Genomic DNA, 12176 nt, shown 5'->3' on the forward strand with positions numbered 1-12176 from the left:
TGTAGTTTTATTGGCCACTAGGGTCATTTCCATAACTCCTTCATCTTCCTCTCTTAAAACCTAGTTGCCTCGTGGTTTGAGCGTCTTTTCAGGCTTGTTGGCTGTTGGTGAAGCACCTCCAAGAGGAAAAACGCTGAGAGAAGAAGGGAGCCACTTTTGAGATTTTAAGTATTTTTTCTCTGTTTATTTGCTAAGTTTTTCTGCATAGCTGCCTAGCTTGAGCATTTTCTGGCTTGTTAAACTTGATTTCTGTATTAGTAGCTGTATTTAGAGCACAACCAAAAGCTGTTTGCTGAATTTCCTGTTTGCACTTAATTTTAAATCGTTTTTTCTTAAAACTTGCATATTTTCTGTCCTTGACCTAGCACTCTTGTGTGGGGTCATTTACTGCACTGTTATAACTTGATATTACTTGTGAACCTCTGCTATCTCTGTAAAAACAAAACAAAAAAAAATCTTGCTTTTTTCCCACTTTTCTGAGAGTTAAAAAAGTACAGTTACAGGCTTGCTGTTCCTGAACTGTTTGAAAGTTTCTGTGAGGCCATTTTTGCTTGGGCTGAAGGAGGGTCTCTGTGTTTATCAGTGGCAGTGACTAACATTGAGCAGCTTCCTGCCCCCGGAGAGGTGGTTACTGACTTGAAACTGTAGTTTTATTGGCCACTAGGGGTCATTTCCATAACTCCTTCATCTTCCTCTCTTAAAACCTAGTTGCCTCGTGGTTTGAGCGTCTTTTCAGGCTTGTTGGCTGTTGGTGAAGCACCTCCAAGAGGAAAAAACGCTGAGAGAAGAAGGAGCCACTTTTGAGATTTTAAGTATTTTTCTCTGTTTATTTGCTAAGTTTTTCTGCATAGCTGCCTAGCTTGAGCATTTTCTGGCTTGTTAAACTTGATTTCTGTATTAGTAGCTGTATTTAGAGCACAACCAAAAGCTGTTTGCTGAATTTCCTGTTTGCACTTAATTTTAAATCGTTTTTTCTTAAAACTTGCATATTTTCTGTCCTTGACCTAGCACTCTTGTGTGGGGTCATTTACTGCACTGTTATAACTTGATATTACTTGTGAACCTCTGCTATCTCTGTAAAAACAAAACAAAAAAAAATCTTGCTTTTTTCCCACTTTTCTGAGAGTTAAAAGTTCAGTTACAGGCTTGCTGTTCCTGAACTGTTTGAAAGTTTCTGTGAGGCCATTTTTGCTTGGGCTGAAGGAGGGTCTCTGTGTTTATCAGTGGCAGTGACTAACATTGAGCAGCTTCCTGCCCCCGGAGAGGTGGTTACTGACTTGAAACTGTAGTTTTATTGGCCACTAGGGGTCATTTCCATAACTCCTTCATCTTCCTCTCTTAAAACCTAGTTGCCTCGTGGTTTGAGCGTCTTTTCAGGCTTGTTGGCTGTTGGTGAAGCACCCTCCAAGAGGAAAAACGCTGAGAGAAGAAGGGAGCCACTTTTGAGATTTTAAGTATTTTTTCTCTGTTTATTTGCTAAGTTTTTCTGCATAGCTGCCTAGCTTGAGCATTTTCTGGCTTGTTAAACTTGATTTCTGTATTAGTAGCTGTATTTAGAGCACAACCAAAAGCTGTTTGCTGAATTTCCTGTTTGCACTTAATTTTAAATCGTTTTTTTCTTAAAACTTGCATATTTTCTGTCCTTGACCTAGCACTCTTGTGTGGGGTCATTTACTGCACTGTTATAACTTGATATTACTTGTGAACCTCTGCTATCTCTGTAAAAAAGCAAAACAAAAAAAAAATCTTGCTTTTTTCCCACTTTTCTGAGAGTTAAAAAAGTTCAGTTACAGGCTTGCTGTTCCTGAACTGTTTGAAAGTTTCTGTGAGGCCATTTTTGCTTGGGCTGAAGGAGGGTCTCTGTGTTTATCAGTGGCAGTGACTAACATTGAGCAGCTTCCTGCCCCCGGAGAGGTGGTTACTGACTTGAAACTGTAGTTTTATTGGCCACTAGGGGTCATTTCCATAACTCCTTCATCTTCCTCTCTTAAAACCTAGTTGCCTCGAGGTTTGAGCGTCTTTTCAGGCTTGTTGGCTGTTGGTGAAGCACCCTCCAAGAGGAAAAAACGCTGAGAGAAGAAGGGAGCCACTTTTGAGATTTTAAGTATTTTTCTCTGTTTATTTGCTAAGTTTTTCTGCATAGCTGCCTAGCTTGAGCATTTTCTGGCTTGTTAAACTTGATTTCTGTATTAGTAGCTGTATTTAGAGCACAACCAAAAGCTGTTTGCTGAATTTCCTGTTTGCACTTAATTTTAAATCGTTTTTTCTTAAAACTTGCATATTTTCTGTCCTTGACCTAGCACTCTTGTGTGGGGTCATTTACTGCACTGTTATAACTTGATATTACTTGTGAACCTCTGCTATCTCTGTAAAAACAAAACAAAAAAAAAATCTTGCTTTTTTCCCACTTTTCTGAGAGTTAAAAGTTCAGTTACAGGCTTGCTGTTCCTGAACTGTTTGAAAGTTTCTGTGAGGCCATTTTTGCTTGGGCTGAAGGAGGGTCTCTGTGTTTATCAGTGGCAGTGACTAACATTGAGCAGCTTCCTGCCCCCGGAGAGGTGGTTACTGACTTGAAACTGTAGTTTTATTGGCCACTAGGGGTCATTTCCATAACTCCTTCATCTTCCTCTCTTAAAACCTAGTTGCCTCGTGGTTTGAGCGTCTTTCAAGGCTTGTTGGCTGTTGGTGAAGCACCTCCAAGAGGAAAAAACGCTGAGAGAAGAAGGAGCCACTTTTGAGATTTTAAGTATTTTTTCTCTGTTTATTTGCTAAGTTTTTCTGCATAGCTGCCTAGCTTGAGCATTTTCTGGCTTGTTAAACTTGATTTCTGTATTAGTAGCTGTATTTAGAGCACAACCAAAAGCTGTTTGCTGAATTTCCTGTTTGCACTTAATTTTAAATCGTTTTTTCTTAAAACTTGCATATTTTCTGTCCTTGACCTAGCACTCTTGTGTGGGGTCATTTACTGCACTGTAATAACTTGATATTACTTGTGAACCTCTGCTATCTCTGTAAAACATAACAAAAAAAAAATCTTGCTTTTTTCCCACTTTTCTGAGAGTTGCAAAAGTTCAGTTACAGGCTTGCTGTTCCTGAACTGTTTGAAAGTTTCTGTGAGGCCATTTTTGCTTGGGCTGAAGGAGGGTCTCTGTGTTTATCAGTGGCAGTGACTAACATTGAGCAGCTTCCCTGCCCCCGGAGAGGTGGTTACTGACTTGAAACTGTAGTTTTATTGGCCACTAGGGGTCATTTCCATAACTCCTTCATCTTCCTCTCTTAAAACCTAGTTGCCTCGTGGTTTGAGCGTCTTTTCAGGCTTGTTGGCTGTTGGTGAAGCACCTCCAAGAGGAAAAACGCTGAGAGAAGAAGGGAGCCACTTTTGAGATTTTAAGTATTTTTTCTCTGTTTATTTGCTAAGTTTTTCTGCATAGCTGCCTAGCTTGAGCATTTTCTGGCTTGTTAAACTTGATTTCTGTATTAGTAGCTGTATTTAGAGCACAACCAAAAGCTGTTTGCTGAATTTCCTGTTTGCACTTAATTTTAAATCGTTTTTTCTTAAAACTTGCATATTTTCTGTCCTTGACCTAGCACTCTTGTGTGGGGTCATTTACTGCACTGTTATAACTTGATATTACTTGTGAACCTCTGCTATCTCTGTAAAAAACCAAAACAAAAAAAAAATCTTGCGTTGTTCCCACTTTTCTGAGAGTTAAAAGTACAGTTACAGGCTTGCTGTTCCTGAACTGTTTGAAAGTTTCTGTGAGGCCATTTTTGCTTGGGCTGAAGGAGGGTCTCTGTGTTTATCAGTGGCAGTGACTAACATTGAGCAGCTTCCTGCCCCCGGAGAGGTGGTTACTGACTTGAAACTGTAGTTTTATTGGCCACTAGGGGTCATTTCCATAACTCCTTCATCTTCCTCTCTTAAAACCTAGTTGCCTCGTGGTTTGAGCGTCTTTTCAGGCTTGTTGGCTGTTCGTGAAGCACCCTCCAAGAGGAAAAAACGCTGAGAGAAGAAGGGAGCCACTTTTGAGATTTTAAGTATTTTTTCTCTGTTTATTTGCTAAGTTTTTCTGCATAGCTGCCTAGCTTGAGCATTTTCTGGCTTGTTAAACTTGATTTCTGTATTAGTAGCTGTATTTAGAGCACAACCAAAAGCTGTTTGCTGAATTTCCTGTTTGCACTTAATTTTAAATCGTTTTTTCTTAAAACTTGCATATTTTCTGTCCTTGACCTAGCACTCTTGTGTGGGGTCATTTACTGCACTGTTATAACTTGATATTACTTGTGAACCTCTGCTATCTCTGTAAAAACAAAACAAAAAAAATCTTGCTTTTTTCCCACTTTTCTGAGAGTTAAAAGTTCAGTTACAGGCTTGCTGTTCCTGAACTGTTTGAAAGTTTCTGTGAGGCCATTTTTGCTTGGGCTGAAGGAGGGTCTCTGTGTTTATCAGTGGCAGTGACTAACATTGAGCAGCTTCCTGCCCCCGGAGAGGTGGTTACTGACTTGAAAATGTAGTTTTATTCCACTGTCATTTCCATAACTCCTTCATCTTCCTCTCTTAAAACCTAGTTGCCTCGTGGTTTGAGCGCCTTTTCAGGCTTGTTGGCTGTTGGTGAAGCACCCTCCAAGAGGAAAAAACGCTGAGAGAAGAAGGGAGCCACTTTTGAGATTTTAAGTATTTTTTCTCTGTTTATTTGCTAAGTTTTTCTGCATAGCTGCCTAGCTTGAGCATTTTCTGGCTTGTTAAACTTGATTTCTGTATTAGTAGCTGTATTTAGAGCACAACCAAAAGCTGTTTGCTGAATTTCCTGTTTGCACTTAATTTTAAATCGTTTTTTCTTAAAACTTGCATATTTTCTGTCCTTGACCTAGCACTCTTGTGTGGGGTCATTTACTGCACTGTTATAACTTGATATTACTTGTGAACCTCTGCTATCTCTGTAAAAACAAAACAAAAAAAAATCTTGCTTTTTTCCCACTTTTCTGAGAGTTAAAAAAGTTCAGTTACAGGCTTGCTGTTCCTGAACTGTTTGAAAGTTTCTGTGAGGCCATTTTTGCTTGGGCTGAAGGAGGGTCTCTGTGTTTATCAGTGGCAGTGACTAACATTGAGCAGCTTCCTGCCCCCGGAGAGGTGGTTACTGACTTGAAACTGTAGTTTTATTGGCCACTAGGGGTCATTTCCATAACTCCTTCATCTTCCTCTCTTAAAACCTAGTTGCCTCGTGGTTTGAGTGCCTTTTCAGGCTTGTTGGCTGTTGGTGAAGCACCCTCCAAGAGGAAAAAACGCTGAGAGAAGAAGGGAGCCACTTTTGAGATTTTAAGTATTTTTCTCTGTTTATTTGCTAAGTTTTTCTGCATAGCTGCCTAGCTTGAGCATTTTCTGGCTTGTTAAACTTGATTTCTGTATTAGTAGCTGTATTTAGAGCACAACCAAAAGCTGTTTGCTGAATTTCCTGTTTGCACTTAATTTTAAATCGTTTTTTTCTTAAAACTTGCATATTTTCTGTCCTTGACCTAGCACTCTTGTGTGGGGTCATTTACTGCACTGTTATAACTTGATATTACTTGTGAACCTCTGCTATCTCTGTAAAAACAAAACAAAAAAAAATCTTGCTTTTTTCCCACTTTTCTGAGAGTTAAAGTTCAGTTACAGGCTTGCTGTTCCTGAACTGTTTGAAAGTTTCTGTGAGGCCATTTTTGCTTGGGCTGAAGGAGGGTCTCTGTGTTTATCAGTGGCAGTGACTAACATTGAGCAGCTTCCTGCCCCCGGAGAGGTGGTTACTGACTTGAAACTGTAGTTTTATTGGCCAGTAGGGCCATTTCCATAACTCCTTCATCTTCCTCTCTTAAAACCTAGTTGCCTCGTGGTTTGAGCGTCTTTTCAGGCTTGTTGGCTGTTGGTGAAGCACCTCCAAGAGGAAAAAACGCTGAGAGAAGAAGGGAGCCACTTTTGAGATTTTAAGTATTTTTCTCTGTTTATTTGCTAAGTTTTTCTGCATAGCTGCCTAGCTTGAGCATTTTCTGGCTTGTTAAACTTGATTTCTGTATTAGTAGCTGTATTTAGAGCACAACCAAAAGCTGTTTGCTGAATTTCCTGTTTGCACTTAATTTTAAATCGTTTTTTCTTAAAACTTGCATATTTTCTGTCCTTGACCTAGCACTCTTGTGTGGGGTCATTTACTGCACTGTTATAACTTGATATTACTTGTGAACCTCTGCTATCTCTGTAAAACAAAAAAAAAAAAAATCTTGCTTTTTTCCCACTTTTCTGAGAGTTAAAAGTTCAGTTACAGGCTTGCTGTTCCTGAACTGTTTGAAAGTTTCTGTGAGGCCATTTTTGCTTGGGCTGAAGGAGGGTCTCTGTGTTTATCAGTGGCAGTGACTAACATTGAGCAGCTTCCTGCCCCCGGAGAGGTGGTTACTGACTTGAAACTGTAGTTTTATTGGCCACTAGGGGTCATTTCCATAACTCCTTCATCTTCCTCTCTTAAAACCTAGTTGCCTCGTGGTTTGAGCGTCTTTTCAGGCTTGTTGGCTGTTGGTGAAGCACCCTCCAAGAGGAAAAACGCTGAGAGAAGAAGGGAGCCACTTTTGAGATTTTAAGTATTTTTTCTCTGTTTATTTGCTAAGTTTTTCTGCATAGCTGCCTAGCTTGAGCATTTTCTGGCTTGTTAAACTTGATTTCTGTATTAGTAGCTGTATTTAGAGCACAACCAAAAGCTGTTTGCTGAATTTCCTGTTTGCACTTAATTTTAAATCTTTTTTTCTTAAAACTTGCATATTTTCTGTCCTTGACCTAGCACTCTTGTGTGGGGTCATTTACTGCACTGTTATAACTTGATATTACTTGTGAACCTCTGCTATCTCTGTAAAAACAAAACAAAAAAAAATCTTGCTTTTTTCCCACTTTTCTGAGAGTTAAAAGTTCAGTTACAGGCTTGCTGTTCCTGAACTGTTTGAAAGTTTCTGTGAGGCCATTTTTGCTTGGGCTGAAGGAGGGTCTCTGTGTTTATCAGTGGCAGTGACTAACATTGAGCAGCTTCCTGCCCCCGGAGAGGTGGTTACTGACTTGAAACTGTAGTTTTATTGGCCACTAGGGTCATTTCCATAACTCCTTCATCTTCCTCTCTTAAAACCTAGTTGCCTCGTGGTTTGAGCGTCTTTTCAGGCTTGTTGGCTGTTGGTGAAGCACCCTCCAAGAGGAAAAACGCTGAGAGAAGAAGGAGCCACTTTTGAGATTTTAAGTATTTTTCTCTGTTTATTTGCTAAGTTTTTCTGCATAGCTGCCTAGCTTGAGCATTTTCTGGCTTGTTAAACTTGATTTCTGTATTAGTAGCTGTATTTAGAGCACAACCAAAAGCTGTTTGCTGAATTTCCTGTTTGCACTTAATTTTAAATCGTTTTTTCTTAAAACTTGCATATTTTCTGTCCTTGACCTAGCACTCTTGTGTGGGGTCATTTACTGCACTGTTATAACTTGATATTACTTGTGAACCTCTGCTATCTCTGTAAAAACAAAACAAAAAAAAATCTTGCTTTTTTCCCACTTTTCTGAGAGTTAAAAGTTCAGTTACAGGCTTGCTGTTCCTGAACTGTTTGAAAGTTTCTGTGAGGCCATTTTTGCTTGGGCTGAAGGAGGGTCTCTGTGTTTATCAGTGGCAGTGACTAACATTGAGCAGCTTCCCTGCCCCCGGAGAGGTGGTTACTGACTTGAAACTGTAGTTTTATTGGCCACTAGGGGTCATTTCCATAACTCCTTCATCTTCCTCTCTTAAAACCTAGTTGCCTCGTGGTTTGAGCGTCTTTTCAGGCTTGTTGGCTGTTGGTGAAGCACCCTCCAAGAGGAAAAACGCTGAGAGAAGAAGGGAGCCACTTTTGAGATTTTAAGTATTTTTTCTCTGTTTATTTGCTAAGTTTTTCTGCATAGCTGCCTAGCTTGAGCATTTTCTGGCTTGTTAAACTTGATTTCTGTATTAGTAGCTGTATTTAGAGCACAACCAAAAGCTGTTTGCTGAATTTCCTGTTTGCACTTAATTTTAAATCGTTTTTTCTTAAAACTTGCATATTTTCTGTCCTTGACCTAGCACTCTTGTGTGGGGTCATTTACTGCACTGTTATAACTTGATATTACTTGTGAACCTCTGCTATCTCTGTAAAAACAAAACAAAAAAAAATCTTGCTTTTTTCCCACTTTTCTGAGAGTTAAAAGTTCAGTTACAGGCTTGCTGTTCCTGAACTGTTTGAAAGTTTCTGTGAGGCCATTTTTGCTTGGGCTGAAGGAGGGTCTCTGTGTTTATCAGTGGCAGTGACTAACATTGAGCAGCTTCCTGCCCCCGGAGAGGTGGTTACTGACTTGAAACTGTAGTTTTATTGGCCACTAGGGGTCATTTCCATAACTCCTTCATCTTCCTCTCTTAAAACCTAGTTGCCTCGTGGTTTGAGCGTCTTTTCAGGCTTGTTGGCTGTTGGTGAAGCACCCTCCAAGAGGAAAAACGCTGAGAGAAGAAGGGAGCCACTTTTGAGATTTTAAGTATTTTTTCTCTGTTTATTTGCTAAGTTTTTCTGCATAGCTGCCTAGCTTGAGCATTTTCTGGCTTGTTAAACTTGATTTCTGTATTAGTAGCTGTATTTAGAGCACAACCAAAAGCTGTTTGCTGAATTTCCTGTTTGCACTTAATTTTAAATCGTTTTTTCTTAAAACTTGCATATTTTCTGTCCTTGACCTAGCACTCTTGTGTGGGGTCATTTACTGCACTGTTATAACTTGATATTACTTGTGAACCTCTGCTATCTCTGTAAAAACAAAACAAAAAAAAATCTTGCTTTTTTCCCTCTTTTCTGAGAGTTTTATAAGTTCAGTTACAGGCTTGCTGTTCCTGAACTGTTTGAAAGTTTCTGTGAGGCCATTTTTGCTTGGGCTGAAGGAGGGTCTCTGTGTTTATCAGTGGCAGTGACTAACATTGAGCAGCTTCCCTGCCCCCGGAGAGGTGGTTACTGACTTGAAACTGTAGTTTTATTGGCCACTAGGGGTCATTTCCATAACTCCTTCATCTTCCTCTCTTAAAACCTAGTTGCCTCGTGGTTTGAGCGTCTTTTCAGGCTTGTTGGCTGTTGGTGAAGCACCCTCCAAGAGGAAAAAACGCTGAGAGAAGAAGGGAGCCACTTTTGAGATTTTAAGTATTTTTCTCTGTTTATTTGCTAAGTTTTTCTGCATAGCTGCCTAGCTTGAGCATTTTCTGGCTTGTTAAACTTGATTTCTGTATTAGTAGCTGTATTTAGAGCACAACCAAAAGCTGTTTGCTGAATTTCCTGTTTGCACTTAATTTTAAATCGTTTTTTCTTAAAACTTGCATATTTTCTGTCCTTGACCTAGCACTCTTGTGTGGGGTCATTTACTGCACTGTTATAACTTGATATTACTTGTGAACCTCTGCTATCTCTGTAAAAACAAAACAAAAAAAAAATCTTGCTTTTTTCCCACTTTTCTGAGAGTTAAAAGTTCAGTTACAGGCTTGCTGTTCCTGAACTGTTTGAAAGTTTCTGTGAGGCCATTTTTGCTTGGGCTGAAGGAGGGTCTCTGTGTTTATCAGTGGCAGTGACTAACATTGAGCAGCTTCCCTGCCCCCGGAGAGGTGGTTACTGACTTGAAACTGTAGTTTTATTGGCCACTAGGGTCATTTCCATAACTCCTTCATCTTCCTCTCTTAAAACCTAGTTGCCTCGTGGTTTGAGCGTCTTTTCAGGCTTGTTGGCTGTTGGTGAAGCACCTCCAAGAGGAAAAACGCTGAGAGAAGAAGGGAGCCACTTTTGAGATTTTAAGTATTTTTCTCTGTTTATTTGCTAAGTTTTTCTGCATAGCTGCCTAGCTTGAGCATTTTCTGGCTTGTTAAACTTGATTTCTGTATTAGTAGCTGTATTTAGAGCACAACCAAAAGCTGTTTGCTGAATTTCCTGTTTGCACTTAATTTTAAATCGTTTTTTCTTAAAACTTGCATATTTTCTGTCCTTGACCTAGCACTCTTGTGTGGGGTCATTTACTGCACTGTTATAACTTGATATTACTTGTGAACCTCTGCTATCTCTGTAAAAACAAAACAAAAAAAAAATCTTGCTTTTTTCCCACTTTTCTGAGAGTTAAAAAAGTTCAGTTACAGGCTTGCTGTTCCTGAACTGTTTGAAAGTTTCTGTGAGGCCATTTTTGCTTGGGCTGAAGGAGGGTCTCTGTGTTTATCAGTGGCAGTGACTAACATTGAGCAGCTTCCTGCCCCCGGAGAGGTGGTTACTGACTTGAAACTGTAGTTTTATTGGCCACTAGGGGTCATTTCCATAACTCCTTCATCTTCCTCTCTTAAAACCTAGTTGCCTCGTGGTTTGAGCGTCTTTTCAGGCTTGTTGGCTGTTGGTGAAGCACCCTCCAAGAGGAAAAACGCTGAGAGAAGAAGGAGCCACTTTTGAGATTTTAAGTATTTTTCTCTGTTTATTTGCTAAGTTTTTCTGCATAGCTGCCTAGCTTGAGCATTTTCTGGCTTGTTAAACTTGATTTCTGTATTAGTAGCTGTATTTAGAGCACAACCAAAAGCTGTTTGCTGAATTTCCTGTTTGCACTTAATTTTAAATCGTTTTTTCTTAAAACTTGCATATTTTCTGTCCTTGACCTAGCACTCTTGTGTGGGGTCATTTACTGCACTGTTATAACTTGATATTACTTGTGAACCTCTGCTATCTCTGTAAAACAAAAACAAAAAAAATCTTGCTTTTTTCCCACTTTTCTGAGAGTTAAAAAGTTCAGTTACAGGCTTGCTGTTCCTGAACTGTTTGAAAGTTTCTGTGAGGCCATTTTTGCTTGGGCTGAAGGAGGGTCTCTGTGTTTATCAGTGGCAGTGACTAACATTGAGCAGCTTCCTGCCCCCGGAGAGGTGGTTACTGACTTGAAACTGTAGTTTTATTGGCCACTAGGGTCATTTCCATAACTCCTTCATCTTCCTCTCTTAAAACCTAGTTGCCTCGTGGTTTGAGCGTCTTTTCAGGCTTGTTGGCTGTTGGTGAAGCACCCTCCAAGAGGAAAAACGCTGAGAGAAGAAGGAGCCACTTTTGAGATTTTAAGTATTTTTCTCTGTTTATTTGCTAAGTTTTTCTGCATAGCTGCCTAGCTTGAGCATTTTCTGGCTTGTTAAACTTGATTTCTGTATTAGTAGCTGTATTTAGAGCACAACCAAAAGCTGTTTGCTGAATTTCCTGTTTGCACTTAATTTTAAATCGTTTTTTTCTTAAAACTTGCATATTTTCTGTCCTTGACCTAGCACTCTTGTGTGGGGTCATTTACTGCACTGTTATAACTTGATATTACTTGTGAACCTCTGCTATCTCTGTAAAACAAAACAAAAAAAAATCTTGCTTTTTTCCCACTTTTCTGAGAGTTAAAAGTTCAGTTACAGGCTTGCTGTTCCTGAACTGTTTGAAAGTTTCTGTGAGGCCATTTTTGCTTGGGCTGAAGGAGGGTCTCTGTGTTTATCAGTGGCAGTGACTAACATTGAGCAGCTTCCCTGCCCCCGGAGAGGTGGTTACTGACTTGAAACTGTAGTTTTATTGGCCACTAGGGGTCATTTCCATAACTCCTTCATCTTCCTCTCTTAAAACCTAGTTGCCTCGTGGTTTGAGCGTCTTTTCAGGCTTGTTGGCTGTTGGTGAAGCCTCCAAGAGGAAAAAACGCTGAGAGAAGAAGGGAGCCACTTTTGAGATTTTAAGTATTTTTTCTCTGTTTATTTGCTAAGTTTTTCTGCATAGCTGCCTAGCTTGAGCATTTTCTGGCTTGTTAAACTTGATTTCTGTATTAGTAGCTGTATTTAGAGCACAACCAAAAGCTGTTTGCTGAATTTCCTGTTTGCACTTAATTTTAAATCGTTTTTTCTTAAAACTTGCATATTTTCTGTCCTTGACCTAGCACTCTTGTGTGGGGTCATTTACTGCACTGTTATAACTTGATATTACTTGTGAACCTCTGCTATCTCTGTAAAAACAAAACAAAAAAAAAATCTTGCTTTTTTCCCACTTTTCTGAGAGTTAAAAGTTCAGTTACAGGCTTGCTGTTCCTGAACTGTTTGAAAGTTTCTGTGAGGCCATTTTTGCTTGGGCTGAAGGAGGGTCTCTGTGTTTATCAGTGGCAGTGACTAACATTG

This window comes from Protopterus annectens, chromosome 11.part0 (assembly GCF_019279795.1).
Source record: "Protopterus annectens isolate FY-2018-M chromosome 11.part0, PAN1.0, whole genome shotgun sequence".
NCBI lineage: Eukaryota > Metazoa > Chordata > Ceratodontiformes > Protopteridae > Protopterus > Protopterus annectens.